Consider the following 17,859-nt stretch of genomic DNA (forward strand, 5'->3'; position numbering starts at 1 on the left):
GCGTTCTGAAGAGAAGTGGATGATACTTCTCGTCAGAACGCCCAGCTAGTAAAAGTAGTAAAAACGCCCCGATGTACGCACATAATACACGCCCACTTGGACTTTTGCAAGCCTCATTTGCATAAATACAAAAATGGTCATAACTTGGCCAAAAATGCTCGTTTTTAAAAATAAAAACGTTACTGTAATCTACATTGCAGCGCCGATCTGCTGCAATAGCAGATAGGGGTTGCAAAATCTGGTGACAGAGCCTCTTTAACTTTAAACACGCCCAGTTGTACTCAAGAAAGTAAGTTACTTTAACATTGACAATCATCCCCTAGATGTTGTGCGCATGCCTGCTGCTGCTGCCGGCGGCGATGCATGGCCCCCTTCGGCCTCTCTTCACGCATTGCGCATGACCGGAACTCCCGTTACGCGTCGGGATTCCGGATGTCTGCTACAGCGTGAGGCCGGAGGTGGGGCATGCCTCGCTTCCTGTCGCGCCAGCGGACATGCGCCGAGACTCATCTCAGTGATTGAGGACACTTGGATACACATGCAAACATCATATAAAGACCGGAATAGTCCAGATGTGAATATGTACCCCCTGAGGAAGCATCTAACGGCGAAACGCGCGTTGGGGTCCCTGCGGTTGAGCCAACGCGGATCTGCAAACTCTTTCCTTACATACAATGGGTAAGACTACATGCCTGACAGCTTATGATTGATACTGATCGCTCCCTCTGCCTCCCCCCCCCCCCCACCTTCATTAGACGTTCACTTATAGGGGTCATTGGAGGACATTAGGGTGTTTCAGTTTTGAACCCAGTGTGGCTGAGATATCTCACACAATCGTGATAGGTAGTCTGGGTGGTTTGTAGTCGATCCATTATTTCTGTTTAGTCAGTACTTTCCTTGTTGTACTCTTAAATACCGCAGTGGTTTTACTAGAGTCCTAAAACCTATTTGGTTTTTAAATGTATGTTAATGTATGTTATATTTGTATAATAAAATTATTATATTCTCATATATATATTCTGACTATGAGCTCTAATTTTTCGGTATGGTTCTAATTGTTATGGAGCAGTCTATATGCTAATTATGGGGGGAAGTTGGGGTCTCACACTTCACCCAGCCTACAATTATAATACGCTTGAAGCCTATTTATTTACAGTTACTGTAATCTACATTGCAGCGCCGATCTGCTGCAATACGAGATAGGGGTTTGAAAATCTGGTGACAGAGCCTCTTTAAGGACGTTCCACATTATTAAGCAGGCCACAGGTTTCAAGCAATATGGGAAAGAAAAAGGATCTCTCTGCTGCCGAAAAGCGTGAAATAGTGCAATACCTTGGACAAGGTATGAAAACATTGGATATTTCAAGAAAACTTAAGCGTGATCATCGTACTGTGAAAAGATTTGTGGCTGATTCAGAGCACAGACGATAAAGGCATAATGAGGAAGGTTTCTGCCAGACAAATTAATAGGATTAGGAGAGCAGCTGCTAAAATGCCATTGCAAAGCAGCAAACAGGTATTTGAAGCCGCTGGTGCCTCTGGAGTCCCGCGAACCTCAAGGTGTAGGATCCTCCAGAGGTTTGCAAGTGTGCATAAAGCTATTATTCGGCCACCCCTAAACAATGCTCACAAGCAGAAACGGTTGCAGTGGGCTCAGAAATACATGAAGACTCATTTTCAAACCGTGTTTTTTACTGATGAGTGCCGTGCAACCCTGGATGGTCCAGATGGATGGAGTAGTGGATGGTTGGTGAATGGCCACCATGTCCCAACAAGGCTGCGACGTCAGCAAGGAGGTGGCGGAGTCATGTTTTGGGCTGGAATCATGGGGAGAGAGCTGGTAGGCCCCTTTAGGGTCCCTGACAGTGTGAAAATTACCTCTGCAAAGTACGTAGAGTTTATGACTGACCACTTTCTTCCGTGGTACAAAAAGAAGAACCATGCCTTCTGTAGCAAAATTATCTTCATGCATGACAATGCACCATCTCATGCTGCAAAGAATACCTCTGTGTCATTGGCTGCTATGGGCATAAAAGGAGAGAATCTCATGGTGTGGCCCCCATGTTCCCCTGACCTCAACCCTATTGAGAACCTTTGGAGCATCCTCAAGCAAAATATCTATGAGGGTGGGAGGCAGTTCACATCAAAACAGAAGCTCTGGGAGGCTATTCTGACATCCTGCAAAGATATTCAAGCAGAAACGGTCCATATACTCACAAATTCAATGGATGCAAGAATTGTGAAGGCGATATCAAAGAAGGGGTCCTATGTTAACATGTAACTTGGCCGGTTACGTTTTTTTTTTATTGTAAGAGCTTTTGATTTCTGTAAATATGACCTCCTGATGCTGCAAATTCAACAAATTACCATTTTAGTTTTCTTTACAACCTTTAAAATGTTTTGATCTCTGTTGTGCATAATAATGTGAAACAGTGCATTTTGAGTTTTTTACTTCTAAAAAAAAACTGTTATTAGGAGATTTGTTCAATAAAATTCGCATTATACTCCAACGGTTGATGGCTTGAAGATTATACTGACTGTCATTTGCATAGACTATTTAGGAAAATCAGCGAAAAATAACATTTGCATAATAATTTGGAACGCGGTGTACTTGATTTTTTTCTTCCAAAGTGGATATTTTGTTCAAGGGGTTCTCCCACCATCGGTCAAAGTTACCAAACTTTACCCATTTGTTAGTTATCGTGATCTAACATAGTCAAATTTAACTGGGGGTGAGGACAGACGACGCGGCAGCCGCATACGGCCAAAACCATTCCCACATGAAGGGGCGAATGGCCGCACGATTTTGCCATATAATCGTGCAGCCCATTGTCACTGCACGTGGACGTAGTTCTGGCCTTGTCCATGTGTTCTGACCCTTTGTTCATTTTTCTTTTCAAAAGCAGCTGCATCTGTAATCAGGACCAAGTGCATTGATGTGGGAAGATATTATAAACTATGTTACCTTTCTTCTCTTGTAGGCGATCGGATCCCTACGATTTTACACCATTAGGGTCCGTTCACACGTTGCAGAAAACACACAGTATTTACACAACAGAATTTGTTGCGGAAAATCTGCAGCAAATACAGTAGCAGCAAAGTGGATGAGATAAAACGAATCTCATCCACACGCTGTGTAAACACTGAGCGAAAAACACGCTCAGAAATTAACTCACGTGCGGAAAATTATTTTGCAGCTAGTCAATTATATTTGCGTAAATGCTTACTTGTTGCGGGTTCTCCCCATTGAATTCAATGGGTAGGTAACGGAATCACTGCGAACGCGCCGCAAAAAACGCAACTTAGGAAAAAAAATTCTTATACTTACCCAATAGTCTGTGTTTCTTCCTCCAGGTCGGCCTCCTGGGATGAGGTTTCATCCCATGTGACAGATGCAGCCAATCACAGGCTGTAGCGAAAGCCACATGGGATGAACAGTCATACCAAGAGGCCGGCCTGGATGACGTCAGAGGGCCGGCCTCCTGGGATGACTATTTCAGGTGACAGTGGCTGCAGCCAATCACAGGCTGCAGCGGTTGCCTGGGATGAAAACGTCAGTTTTCGTCAGTTGACATTCCGGGCGAAAAACTGTACCAGTTTGTTGTGGTTTTCAGCCTAAGACAGCAGCACTGTGCATGTTCAGCTATGTCAATCTCTGGCAAAGATGCAGCAATCCATGCACCCAGCGCATGAAATGAGTGCTCTGGTTGTGATTGACCGGAATATGCAGCGGCGTCTGGCCATGCCTTCAGAAACATACACTAAACAACGAGGTTTGCACTCCGATTAAATAATTTATCAAATATAATACATATTGGGAGATTCACTTAAAGAGGCTCTGTCACCAGATTTTGCAACCCCTATCTGCTATTGCAGCAGATCGGCGCTGCAATGTAGATTACAGTAACGTTTTTATTTTTAAAAAACGAGCATTTTTAGCCAAGTTATGACCATTTTTGTAGTTATGCAAATGAGGCTTGCAAAAGTCCAAGTGGGTGTGTTTAAACGTAAAAGTCCAAGTGGGCGTGTATTATGTGCGTACATCGGGGCGTTTTTAATACTTTTACTAGCTGGGCGCTCTGACGAGAAGTATCATCCACTTCTCTTCAGAACGCCCAGCTTCTGCCAGATCACGCTGTGACGTCACTCACAGGTCCTGCATCGTGTCGGACGAGCGAGGACACATCGGCACCAGAGGCTTCAGTTGATTCTGCAGCAGCATCGGCGTTAGCAGGTAAGTCGATGTAGCTACTTACCTGCAAACGCTGATGCTGCTGCAGAATCAACTGTAGCCTCTGGTGCCGATGTGTCCTCGCTCGTCCGACACGATGCAGGACCTGTGAGTGACGTCACAGCGTGATCTGGCAGAAGCTGGGCGTTCTGAAGAGAAGTGGATGATACTTCTCATCAGAACGCCCAGCTAGTAAAAGTATTAAAAACGCCCCGATGTACGCACATAATACACGCCCACTTGGACTTTTACTTTTAAAAACACACCCACTTGGACTTTTGCATAACTACAAAAATGGTCATAACTTGGCCAAAAATGCTCGTTTTTTTTAAAATAAAAACGTTACTGTAATCTACATTGCAGCGCCGATCTGCTGCAATAGCAGATAGGGGTTGCAAAATCTGGTGACAGAGCCTCTTTAACCCCTTAAGGACACGGCCAATTTTGGCCTTGAGGACTGAGCAATTTTTTTAGATTTCCCTCTTTGCATCCTGACGCTCATAACTCTTATTTTTTGTACGACGTAGTTGTATGAGACTTTGTTTTTTGCGGGACGAGTTGTACTTTATGTAGGTACCATTTTTTGGTACAAATACATTATAGTTTAATTTCTATAAATTTTTACTTTGGCGAAAATGCAGAAAAAAAAAAAGCAGTTCGACAGCAGTTTTAATATTTATTTTTTTACACCATACACAGATCATAAATAATGTTATACATTTGTTGTACAGGTTGTTACAGTCGTGGTGATACCAAATATGTCTATTATTTCATGTTTTGGGACTTATATTTTAAAAAGTTTATTAGAAAAAATGTGTGTTTGTGTATTTTTTTTACATTCATTTAACTTTTTTTTTTTAATCCCATAAAAGGATTTATCATTTTTATTTTGTAACTAATGTATTGGCATAGATCTATATGCCAGTACATTAGCCTGTTACTGATTGTACACAGGCAGTTGTTAGGGTATACCTCAGTATGCCCTAACAGGAAGCATGTTCAGACAGCCCTGGGGTCCTTCAATGTACCCTGGGCTGTCTGGTCATACGAGTTATGGGCTTTGATCGCGTCAGTTATCTTCTGTGACTCGATCAACGTGCAGTCCCCTCTCCTTGAACGCCGCGATCAGCTTTCATCGCGGCGTTCAAAGGGTTAACGGCGGAGAGAAGATGTTTTCCTCCTCTCCGCTGTCAGAGCGGGCCGTGGTTGTGCATTACAGCCGTTGCCCCGCTCTCGATCGCGCGCAGGAGGGGAATGCTCGTCCTAATGCGCCAAGTACTTGCCGCTCAGGACGAGCATTCTCATCCTGTCGGCAACCAGTTAAGTAAATGCACAAAAACAACGGTCATACATGCTATGCATCAAATGTATGTGTTTGACACATTTTGCACCTTCCGAAATGGTTTTGATTTAAATTTTTAAATTTATTTTTTTCCGTCGGAGGAACCAATCAATGGAAAGGCAAACGGAAACCATAGCTTTCCGTTTTCATTACCATTGATCTCAATGATAATGCTTCCGTTGCCAATTTTTACCATTTGTCTCCGTTCCGTAAGGTTTCCTTTTTTTTTGGGCAATAGTGCAGTCAACTGCACTTTTGCTTCCATCAAAAATTAAAAAAGGGAATCCTTACGGAACGAAAAAAAAAATAGCTGTGATTCAGCCGCAAATGTCCCAACACACTTTGTTGCGGGTTTAAACCCCCCATTGAATTCAATGGGAAAACATGCAACAGAAGAGCTGCGATTCTGCAGCATTAATAGACATGCTGCGTTTTAAGAAACCGCACCGCAGGTCAATTTATGTGCGCTTTTTCCGCATTGTGGGGACGAGATTTGTTGAAATCCCACCCACACTGCTGCTACTGTAATACGCTGCAGGATTTCCACAATTAATCCGTTGCGGAAAATCCGCAGTCTTTACACTGTGTGTGTTTGTACCCTAAGGCTATGTTCACACGGAGTATTTTGGGGGAGGAATATCTGCCTCAAAGTTCCAAACGGAATTTTGAGGCAGATATTCCTCCCCCAAAATACTCCGTGTGAACAGCAATTATCGCGCCGTTTTTCGCCCGCGGCCATTGAGCGCCGCGGGCATAAAACAGCGAGATATACGCTTTCTCCTGCCTCCCATTGAAGTCAATGGGAGGTCGGAGGCGGAAGCGCCCGAAGATAGGGCATGTCGCTTCTTTTTCCCGCGAGGCAGTTTTACTGCTCGCGGGATAAAGACGCCGACGCCTCCCATTGAAATCAATGGGAGGCGTTCTCGGGCCGTTTCTGCCGAGTTTTGCGACGCGGTTTCCGCGTCAAAAAACTCGGCAAAAGACCCCGTGTGAACATAGCCTTAGGCTGGGTTCACACAAGTTTTTTGCAGGCAGAAAATCTGCCTCAAAATTCCGCTTGGATATTTTGAGGCAGATTTTGCTCTGCCTGCAGACTGATTTTCGCGTCATTTTTCACTCGCTGCCATTGAGCGCCGCAGGCGAAAACGCTGCAAAATACGCTTTCTCTGCCTCCCATTGAGGTCAATGGGAGGTCAGAGATGTAAATGCCCGAAGATAGGGCATGTCGCTTCTTTTGCCCGCGAGACTGTTTTTCCGCTCGCGAGGAAAAACCGCCTCCGCCTCCCATTGAAACCAATGGGAGGCATTTTCGGAAGTTTTTTGATGCATTTTCCAACGCAGTTCTCGCATCAAAAAACTGTGTGTGAACTAACCCTAAAGGGGTTGTACCAGAATCAATTATTAACTATCCACAGTATAGCTGATAATGGTCTTATCGTAGGGCCCCACACTGGTCCCGAGACCCTCCCTGTTCCTCCTCACTGCACCCTCCAAAGTGAGAAGCAGCTTAACTTGAGCGGCGGTTGAGCATGCACCCGCCACTCTATTTAATGTTTATGGGACTGACAAACAGCCGAGCGCTGTACTCCGCTGTTTGTCAGTCACATAAACTTTGAATTGAACAGCAGAATGCATCCTGGACTGCCGCTACATTCAATGTCCTCCTCATTGCGGCCGAGACGGAAGGACCACCGTTCCTGTGATCAGTGAAGGGTCCCAGCCATAAGACAAATTTCACCTCCGAATACCCCTTTAATTTAATGGGGTTGCCTTTATGAGTTTATTTGGGGGTTTGTTTGTTTTTAGTGGTCAGGCAATAAGAAAAGTCTGCTTCACTGGCTTAGGCTTTATTCACACTGCTTGCAGTGCATGTTCTGCATATATGCAGGGAAAATCTGACATATGGCCAGGATATGCAACTGCATGCCCAACAATTGCATGTCACATCCATTGACTCATTCTAAAAAAATAAAAAATATGCCGAGCGGTTTACGTTTTTTGCCGGATGCCTTTGAATTAAAAAGCTTCGTAAACTACGGATTTTTTTATTTTTTTTTTAATATAACTTTTCTCATACACCTGGAGTGTGTAGTGTGACCATGACCCAACTGGGATGTCAAGGCTAAAGCAATTTCTGCAGTACTATATTAAAGGGGTTTTCCCAGTTCAAAAAAAATTGATAGCCTAAGGAAAGGCCATCAATATCTCATCGGTGGGGGTCCAACTCCTATCACTCCGCCGATCAGCTGTTTTAACGGGGCCGCGGCGCTCATGCAAGAGCTGTTTCCCCTTCATTACGGTCACTGCTCGTACTGTGAATCGCCAAAACACTTGTAGAGGCTCATTTACTTGAATGGGAGTAGGCGGTGATATTGTGAACCACCGCTACAAGTGCGTCGGAGGTAAGAAATGAGCGCCACGGACCCTTCAAGTTTCTAAACAATTACGGTACGTTCACACAGGGCGAATACGCTGCTTAAAAGCAGCGCAGTTTTTGGTGCAGTTTTCTACCGGAATGCCTGGGCTGGATCAGAACTGTGCTGTAGCCCAGCCACCTCGGATGACGTTTCATCTCATGTGACCGCTGCAGCCTTTGATTGACTGCAGCGGTCACATGGGATAAAACGTCCTGCCAGGAGGCCGGCCTGGACGAAGAAACACAGGGTAGCATAGGATTTTTTAGAGTTGCGTTTTACGCGGCGGAATAGCTGCATTTCCGGCACAAAAAGCACAACTTCTACTATTTGTTGTGACGTTTACTTCCTCATTGAATTCAGTGGGGAAAACTCGCAACACATATGCAGCGTTAACGCAAATACAATTGACATGCTGGGGAATAAAAACTGCACCGCAGGTCAATGTCTGAGCTTTTTTTCCGCTCAGCATTTACGCAGCCAGCTACTGTATTATGCTGCAGACTTTCTGTAACGAAATGCGTTGCGTAAAATCCGCAGTATTTACGCTAGGTGTGAACGGATACAAGGATATCAGCAGCTTGTGAAAGGAGACCAACTCCAAAGTAAGCATATGTTCACTTCAGGTTTGGAGCCTGTTTGGCGTATATGCCAAACAAATCCATAGGGCTCAATCCACCCAACAGAGGCCAAAAATGTGTCCTTTTTGCCTCCGTCGGGCCGGTACACCTTTTTTTGCAGTATGAACTACACTATTCCATACAAAGGTACACAGTGAAAAAAATATATATATACTGTGCAGCGAAAAAAAAATTTTTTATAATGGGAGCCTATTAGAGGAATAATAATAGTCTCAAACTTCCAAATGATAAACAAAAGTGTCCCAAGAGTGAGCAGAGCATAAAGCCAACCATCTCCACTGCGCTGCAGCACAAAGTAGTTGAGTTGCTCTTTACTAAACAGTCCAGAAATCTGTAGATATTAGGCTTGCAGACAGATCCCTCAAATTTTGATAAACTGTAGGGCCCCCTCCCCTGCAAATGTAGCTTAACACAGATTTTGCGCACGGAAAATCTGCAGCGTATTACAGTAGCAACAAAGTGGATGAGACATCGAAGCCTCAGCAGTTCAATTTGTGCTGTGGAATCGTTACATCTTTGATGTGGACTTTACTCCCCGAGTTCAATGGGGAACTGAAATTCCACAACAAATAGGTTATCCGCAGAAAAGAAAAAAAAACGCAAGTAAAACGGTCCAATTTAAAATAAAAAAAACATTCGATACTCACTGCCCCTGGCGTTCCCATAGTGATGCCTTACTCCAATCTCAGCTCTGCAGCCACCTGGGATGAGGTTTCATCCCATGTGACCACTGCAGCCAATCATAAGCTGCAACAGTCACATGGGAGAAGACATCATCCCAGAAGCACTGACATCAGCCCTGGAATAAGTGACGCGTCGCTATGGGAGACCAGGGCTAATTACTTTTTCCCCTCCCCTTATCTGGTGTCGGCAGCGGCAACTCCACATGCAAGTCTGCACCAAATCTGACCCATCTGCAGGAAGGGTAAAACTGTATTCACACAGCATGGAAAAAAACGCAGCCTAAGGCCTCATGCACACGACCGTAAAAACTCCCGTTATTACGGGTCGTAATTATGGGTCGTAATTACGACCCGTAATAACGGGCTCATAGACTTCTATTGGCGACGGGTGCCTTCCCGTTTTCTCACGGGAAGGTGCCCGTGCCGTTGAAAAAGATAGAACATGTCCTATTTCAGGCCGTAATAACGGCACGGACAGTCCATAGAAGTCTATGGAGCTCTCGTAATGACGGGTGGCTACATGTGTGCACCCGTCATTACGGCAGCGTTGCTAAGCGACGTCAGTAAATAGTCACTGTCCAGGGAGCTGAAAGAGTTAACTGATCGGCAGTAACTCTTTCAGCACCCTGGACAGTGACTACCGATCAGTATAAACCTGTAAAAAATAAAAGACTTTCATACTTACCGACAACTTCCTGCTTCCTCCAGTCCGGTCTCCCGCCCGTTGCCTTGGTGACGCGTCCCTCTCGACATCCGGCCCGACGTCCTGGATGACGTTTCAGCCCATGTGACCGCTGCAGCCAATCACAGGTCAATCACAGGCTGCAGCGGTCACATGGACTGCCGCGTCATCCAGGGATGTCGGGCTGGATGTGAAGAGAGGGACACGTCACCAAGACAACGGCCGGGTAAGTATGAATTTCTTTAACTTTTAGTACAGAAAAGGCTGTCCCTTCTCTCTATCCTGCACTGATAGAGAGAAGGGGCTGCCGATTAGTGCAGTGCTATTTTGCCGCCAAAAACGTGCCCGTAAATACGGGTGGAATACGTGTGACACCGGACCCGTATTTACGGGCACGGGTTCGTAAATACTGGTGCAAAACGGGTGGAATACGTGTGACATCGGACCCGTATTTACGCCAGTATTTACGGGTGGGAAAAAATACGGTCGTGTGTATGAGGCCTAAAGGATAGTCTACTCACCACTATTGTTACAAGCCTACGATGGACAATTACATTAGGGGGGCACAACCTTTTTTTTTTGCCACATTGTACCACTCAAGGGCCACAGAACTCAAAGGAGTATTGACAATGTATGCCTTAAGTGTCTGATAGGTGGGGGTTCTCCCACTTATCAGTAGACGAAGTGGAGGGGTACCCCCGGATTACATCATTACTATTATAAGACAGAAGGACCATACTCCGATTCCTCTAGTAACGCACATCTGACAGAAAATAACCATTTGCATGAAACAAAGTAACAAACGATATTCTTTTTTTACGGATGACCAATTACTTATTCACACTGGGCAGTTAGTGTGATGATTGCTCGGAAACAGACGATCCATAGTGGTAATAGGGCCTCACCCCACTGTACGTGGCCTCTATGAATATAATGTACCACGCAGCAGAATGTCAAGCATCACACACCATATACATAAGACTGTAAACACTACACTAAACTGAATTGGCAGAGTACAATATGGAGCTGAATGGGTTAAAGTAAAAGCATTGTAACAAGGGAGTGGTAACCTATGGATAAATTACATTGACATGCTTATAACGTGGCATGTCAATCTCATGTCCAGTGACATCGTCCACAATACAGTCTATAAAGAAAAGAGCCATTATAATGTGGCAGATGGAGCTGTAATAAACATTTGCGTTTTACCCCTTGCGCTGCATTGTCACAACATTCGGCAGAGACTAGTGGCTGGAGCTGGTACTACATACAGCTCTAGTGCCCCCTCCCACAATCAGTCTCACTGCCATCATGTTCCAATCGCCGCACTCACTAAGCAGACGAGGATTTCTCTACCTCACACAATACAAGGCAGCAAATGTGATCCGGGCCTAGCGAATAGAGGGACTGCACTACTGCGGTGTAAGCACAGGCCTCCTATGTACTGCTCGTATACACCCACAGCAACTGTATATACATACCCCCCCTTCATTATCATACAACCCGGGGGGGATAGGGGTGCACACAAATATATATATACGGGCTACAATCTGACTTTCTCCTATATTCCCTGGAGAGTGCGGGAGAACACAGAAAACACTAGCGCAGCGGAGCTTCCCACATCCCGTCCCTTTGTATAAGGAGACTGGCGGGACACGTTATGGGAGGGAGGGAGGTATTGCCCTGTGGGAATTTTTCTACCCCAGCGCTGTTACTCCCACTCTGCTGGTGGCATTGCTTCCCGTCCGCCATTAGGGAGCAGGCGAACAATACAGAGAGCAGGCAGCACCGGCACACCCCGAGGTGACCCGACCACGACTGAAACACCCCCCCCCCCCTCAGGGCAACGCAATAACGCCCGGCAGGCAGATTATGCATCTTCTCCAGTCATAACATTGTCGTTACATGGCGAGAAGGGAACAGGACAGCGCCATTCCTAAGCAACCCCCCTGTAATAAACATACAAAAACCGCCATGTACAAGGAGGAGGGTAAATATATACCCCCGCCAGGTGGCGTAAGAGAGCGCCTCAACACGTGAGGGTAAATGAGAGACAGGTCAAATAATTTGGATGCTTTCTTCCGTTATATTCCTCAGTCCTTCCCATCGTTTGTTCACTTACCAGTAGCGGGAAACGATAGAGAGAACAGGGCCCAGCTGCAGTTCCCCTCACAGCGATCCTTCCCCCCGTAACCCAACTCTCCCGTCCAGTCCCGGAGCATAAGGGGGCGGAGTCAAAAGCAGCAAAGTGGAGAAGGCGCGGCCTGAGCTACCAAATGTCCCGCCTCCTTAACTACTCCGATTGGATGATCCCGTTCAGCTCCGATAAAAGAGGGTGAAACTGATTGGTAAGGAAAGACGTCAATCACCCGCATTGTTTCCCGCCTCCCTGTCTAGTATGAGGGTGAAGCACCGCCCATGCGTTGCAGTTAGTCTATGATGGTGGGGGGGAGGGTCGAATGTGGAATCGGACCAGTTATTAGCCTGGCGCTGTACTGGCGAAGTGGCTGTTTCCATCCCATATTGACGGCAGTATACGGGGGAGGAGCTTACCCTGGGGATGGGCGTGTGAGAGCTATGCTGCAAGCTGCGCTATGTTTATGGAGAGAGGCTGCTCTGTCTCGCCATATAGCCTTGCACACCCTTTCAGTGCCGTAAGAGAGAGCGGCGTGCTGCATTTCTCCGCTGAGCCGCACGATAACGCTCTCACCTGATGCTATTTACGTATCCGAGAGGATATTCTAGCAGCAAAATTATCATTATTGAATGATAACGCTACGGATGCAAAGCGCCCCTGTGGTGCGCCGCTTTATGTAAACATGGCTGCCACGTTATGGTGGCATTCTGGTGTACTTATGTAATTGTGGTATAATCAACACGTCCCTACTCTGTTACATAAGAGTCGTGCGGTAGGGACGATGAATGTGCACTGCATGGCGGCTGCAGTGGCGCACACAAGTCTCTCAGGCAGAGGACTGTTTGTCCCACCCCTCCCCCAGCGGCCACGCTTCACCTCACACCTCGGTGCGGCACAAGTGTCTTCCTTGCCTCGTTAATCTCACACGCAGTCCACTTATCACCAGTCTGGTGTAAATACAAGTTCAGTGTATCCCCCTTCCCCCACACTCTTTCACTAGTAGTTTCCACCACGTCCCGTCCTTGGCTGTCAGTGCGGTGCTGTCCACCATTTTGTCACTGGGGAGGCACACTACGTGACGTACGTGTTACATGCGATATAACAGCATTGTGCGAGGTTTATTAGTTAAGTTTGGGCGTACTTTATGTCAGAAGACAAGTAGCAGTTTTTAAGGCGCTGTCAAATAACGTGGCACTTCTTGACAGGCAGGAAGGTGAGAAGACAACTATCGTCTCTCACTAAACAGAAACAAAATGGCGGACGCGCGGGCTCCACGTCTAGTCTTTCTGCCAAGTTATAGAAGGCTTCATTTGACGATCTCTTGAAAACCGTGTGGAGAATATGTATTCTGCTGGTACTGGAAGACTATATAGATAATATACTTTGCTGACAATATGTTTTCGTTATGGATTTGTATTTATAGATATATTTGTAGATCATATGTGGTGATGGTTGTCCAGTTTTTGTATTTGTAAGACAACTGATGAAAATAGAAAAAAAAACTTTTTTTTAAAAATGTAACTGATTGGATGGATTAATGTCAACAATTTCTTCAAATTTATCTGCCTATGTAAGGCTTGGTTTACATAATGCGTTTTTGTTGCGTTTTTATCATACGTTTTTTGTTTTGGTTGATGAACTCCATTGAGAGACATGGTACAAAACAAAAAAAAACGCATGCTGAAAACGGTCCAAAAATGCTCCATGTGAAAACATCCTAAGAGATAAAGGGAATTATTAGACAGACATTGGGTACAGGGGCGAACTAAGAAAGACTGGGCCCCATAACAAACTCTTGACTGCCCCCCCCCAGGTGCCATGCAGCCCCCCTTATAGATATTGCCCCCTATAGATTGTGCTATTTAGCCCCCCTGTAGACAGTGCTATACAGCCCCGCCTGTAGATCGTGTCACACCCCACTTGTAGATAGCGCCCCCCACCTCTCCCTTGTAGATAGTGCCATACAGCCCCCCAGTAGCTATCGCCATAAAGCCCCCCCTGTATATAGTGCCACATCACCCCCCTCTCAGTTAGAGCCACAGCCCTCCCCCTTGTAAATAGTGCCACACATCCTCCCTAGTAGATAGTGGCACACAGCTCCCCATGTGTATAGTGCCACACAGCTCCCCCTTGTATATAATGCCACACAGCTCCCCATGTGTATAGTGCCACACAGCTCCCCCTTGTATATAGTGCCACACAGCTCCCCATGTGTATAGTGCCACACAGCTCCCCCTTGTATATAGTGCCACACAGCTCCCCATGTGTATAGTGCCACACAGCTCCCCCTTGTATATAATGCCACACAGCTCCCCATGTGTATAGTGCCACACAGCTCCCCCTTGTATATAGTGCCACACAGCTCCCCATGTGTATAGTGCCACACAGCTCCCCCTTGTATATAGTGCCACACAGCTCCCCATGTGTATAGTGCCACACAGCTCCCCCTTGCATATAGTGCCACACAGCTCCCCATGTGTATAGTGCCACACAGCTCCCCCTTGTATATAATGCCACACAGCTCCCCATGTGTATAGTGCCACACAGCTCCCCCTTGTATATAGTGCCACACAGCTCCCCATGTGTATAGTGCCACACAGCTCCCCCTTGTACATAGTGCCACACAGCTCCCCATGTGTATAGTGCCACACAGCTCCCCCTTGTATATAGTGCCACACAGCTCCCCATGTGTATAGTGCCACACAGCTCCCCATGTGTATAGTGCCACACAGCTCCCCATGTGTATAGTGCCACGCAGCTCCCCATGTGTATAGTGCCACACAGCTCCCCATGTGTATAGTGCCACACAGCTCCCCATGTGTATAGTGCCACACAGCTCCCCTTGTGTATACTGCCATACAGCTCCCCATGTGTATAGTGCCACACAGCTCCCCCTTGTATATAGTGCCACACAGCTCCCCTTGTGTATACTGCCATACAGCTCCCCATGTGTATAGTGCCACATAGCTCCCCCTTGTATATAGTGCCACACAGCTCCCCATGTGTATAGTGCCACACAGCTCCCCATGTGTATAGTGCCACACAGCTCCCCCTTGTATATAGTGCCACCCAGCCCACCAAGTAGTACAAGGCAATGGCACATCTGAGAAAGTTCTATCAGCCAGGGGGATGTCAATCAAACATGGAAAGGTGGGTTTGGAGGTAGGACTACGTGACTCTTCAGGATAGCGGCACCGCCCCATGACCCTCTAATGAGTAATTAGCATATAGTGTGCGCCGGTTTAAAAGTTGATTTTATAGATTTTGCTGCATCTCAAAAAAACATTCATTTGGAAATATTGACAGGTCATGTATTACCACATGGTAGCGGTTCAAGGGGTTAAAAATACCAGACAGGAAAAACAATTGCATCTGCCCTGCAATTTTGTTGTTATAAATATATCCTATATAATTACAGCTCTAGAACCAAGCTCAGTACATATATACAGTACCACAACCAAGCTCAGAACATCAATACAGCACGAGAGCCAAGCTCAATACATATATACAGCACCAGAACCAACCTCAGTACATAAATACAGCCCCAGAACCAAGCTCAGTACATATATACAGCTCCAGAACCAACCTCATACATATATACAGCTCCAGAACAAACCTCTTACATATATACAGCACCACAACCAAGCTCAGTACATTAATACAGCACGAGAGCCAAGCTCAATACATATATACAGCACCAGAACCAACCTTAGTACATAAATACAGCGCCAGAACAAAGCCCAGTACATATATATAGCACCAGAAAAAATACAGCTCAATTTAGTGCAACCCCTGCCGTATAGGTTTGTACGGCGTAAAACTACAGCTCCCAGCATGGACCAAAAAATGGTAAGGATATGCTGGGAGATGCTATTTCACAAAAAAAAAATCATACCAGACATCATCTCGCTGCAGATCATACAGTGGCTACAGTACTGATTAGAGGCATTTACACCCCTTCCCGCAATTTCACGTACAGTTACGTGATGGGAGATGGTCTTTTCCCGCAACTCCACGTAACTGTACGTGAAACAGATGGAGCTGGCTCAGCAGCTGAGCCAGCGACATCACCGCCAGTTGACAGGTGTATGTTACAGCTGGCACCCTGAGGTATCGGCCAGGACCGGAGCTAGCCTCCAATCCGACCGATTAACCCCTCACATGGTGCGTTCAATAGAGATCGCAGCATGTGAGGAGTTTATAGCCACCGGCACCCAGCAACGTGATCGCTGGGTTGCCGGTGGCTGCAAAGCCGATCGGAGGGCTAATACTTACCTCCCGATCAGCCTGTAACGGAATCCTCCTATGTCCCTTCGTCGGCGGGGCCCAGGAGGCTTCCGATACCATCGGCAAGATGGCGCCGGCTCAGTTTCCGGCTCAGAAGATGAGCCGGCGTCATCAGCAGTCGGCAGGAACCGGAAGCTACCTCTGAATCCTGCCATTAACCCCTTCAATGCAGCAATTCAATGCAATCGCTGCATCAAAGTGGTTTGTATGAAATCGGCAGCCCTGCCATGCGATGGCAAGGCTGGCGACTGTTACTATGGCAGCAGGATGCCTAACAATGGCTTCCTATCTGCCATTATGGAAGCCGATTAGGCCCCGCCCGGAGGCGGAGCCTGATCGGCTTGCTGTCAGTGAACAACTGACAGTTCTAATACATTGCACTACATAGGTAGTGCAATGTATTAGAATATCAAACAAACAGTTGGACCTTCAAGTCCCCTAGTGGGACTAAAGAAAAGTGTAAAAATAAAAGTTGTAAAAAATACAATAAAAGTTTCAAATGATAACACAAAACACAATCGCCCTTTTTCCCTTATCAAGTAATTTATTATTGAAAAAAATAATAAAGCCATACATATTTGGTATCGCTGCGACCGTAACGACCTTAAGAATATTATGTTATTTATTCCGCACAGTGAATAAATAAATAAATAAAAAATACTGACATAATTGCTATTTTTTGGTCACTTTGTCTTCCAAAAATTGGAATAAAAAGTGATCAAAAAGTCGCATGTATCCAAAAATGGTACCTATAAAAACTATAACTTGTATCGCTAAAAACAAGCCCGCATACAGCTCCGTCGACGAAAAAATTAAAACCGTTATGGCTCTCACAACTTGGCGACAGAAAAAATCCATTCTCTTTACAAAAGTTATTTTATTGTGCAAAAAGTTGTAAAACATAAAAAGTTCTATAAATTAGGTATCACCGGAATCGGACTGACCCGCAGAATAAAGGTAACGTAATTTATAACGCGTGGTGAACGCTGTATAAAAAGAATTAAAAAAATGTCAGAATTGCTGTTTTTTGGTCACCTTGTCTCCCAAAAAAAAAGGATAACAAGTGATCAAAAAGTCGCATGTACCCCAAAATGGTACCAATAAAAACTACAGCATGTCCCGCAAAAAAAACAGCCGTCATACCACTAAGTCTATGAAAAAATGAAATGAGTTAAGGCTCCAATAAGCCAGGAAATAAAAATATCCAGTTGTGCCAGCCCGAGGGGAACGTTTCTTCTGTTTCAAGTGGCGAATTATCAAGGCCCCTAAAATTAGGAAACCAGGAAGGGGAGGGCCCAAACATATCTGCTGGAAGTGAGCGTGCCCGTATTATACCAGGACAACACTTCCCAGCAAAATTCCTCAAACTGCAAAGATTCCGAGTGTGGACCAAAAGGGGAATAAGTAAGGACCATTTATTAGTGCGACACCGGCCTGTGCAG

General features: G+C 45.8%; 1 protein-coding gene across 1 annotated transcript in view; it reads right to left on the bottom strand.

Annotated features, from left to right (window-relative positions):
- ZMYM2 (zinc finger MYM-type containing 2) overlaps positions 1-12,242 on the bottom strand; it is a 125,064-nt gene extending 112,822 nt beyond the window's left edge. Inside the window, exon 1 of the mRNA XM_075851611.1 lies at positions 12,116-12,242. The gene's annotated coding sequence lies outside the window, so the exon portion shown is untranslated. The remainder of the gene's footprint in view (positions 1-12,115) is intronic.
- Between the last annotated feature and the right edge of the window lie 5,617 nt (positions 12,243-17,859).

Source organism: Rhinoderma darwinii, chromosome 2 (assembly GCF_050947455.1).
Source record: "Rhinoderma darwinii isolate aRhiDar2 chromosome 2, aRhiDar2.hap1, whole genome shotgun sequence".
In the NCBI taxonomy this organism is placed as follows: Eukaryota; Metazoa; Chordata; class Amphibia; order Anura; family Rhinodermatidae; genus Rhinoderma; species Rhinoderma darwinii.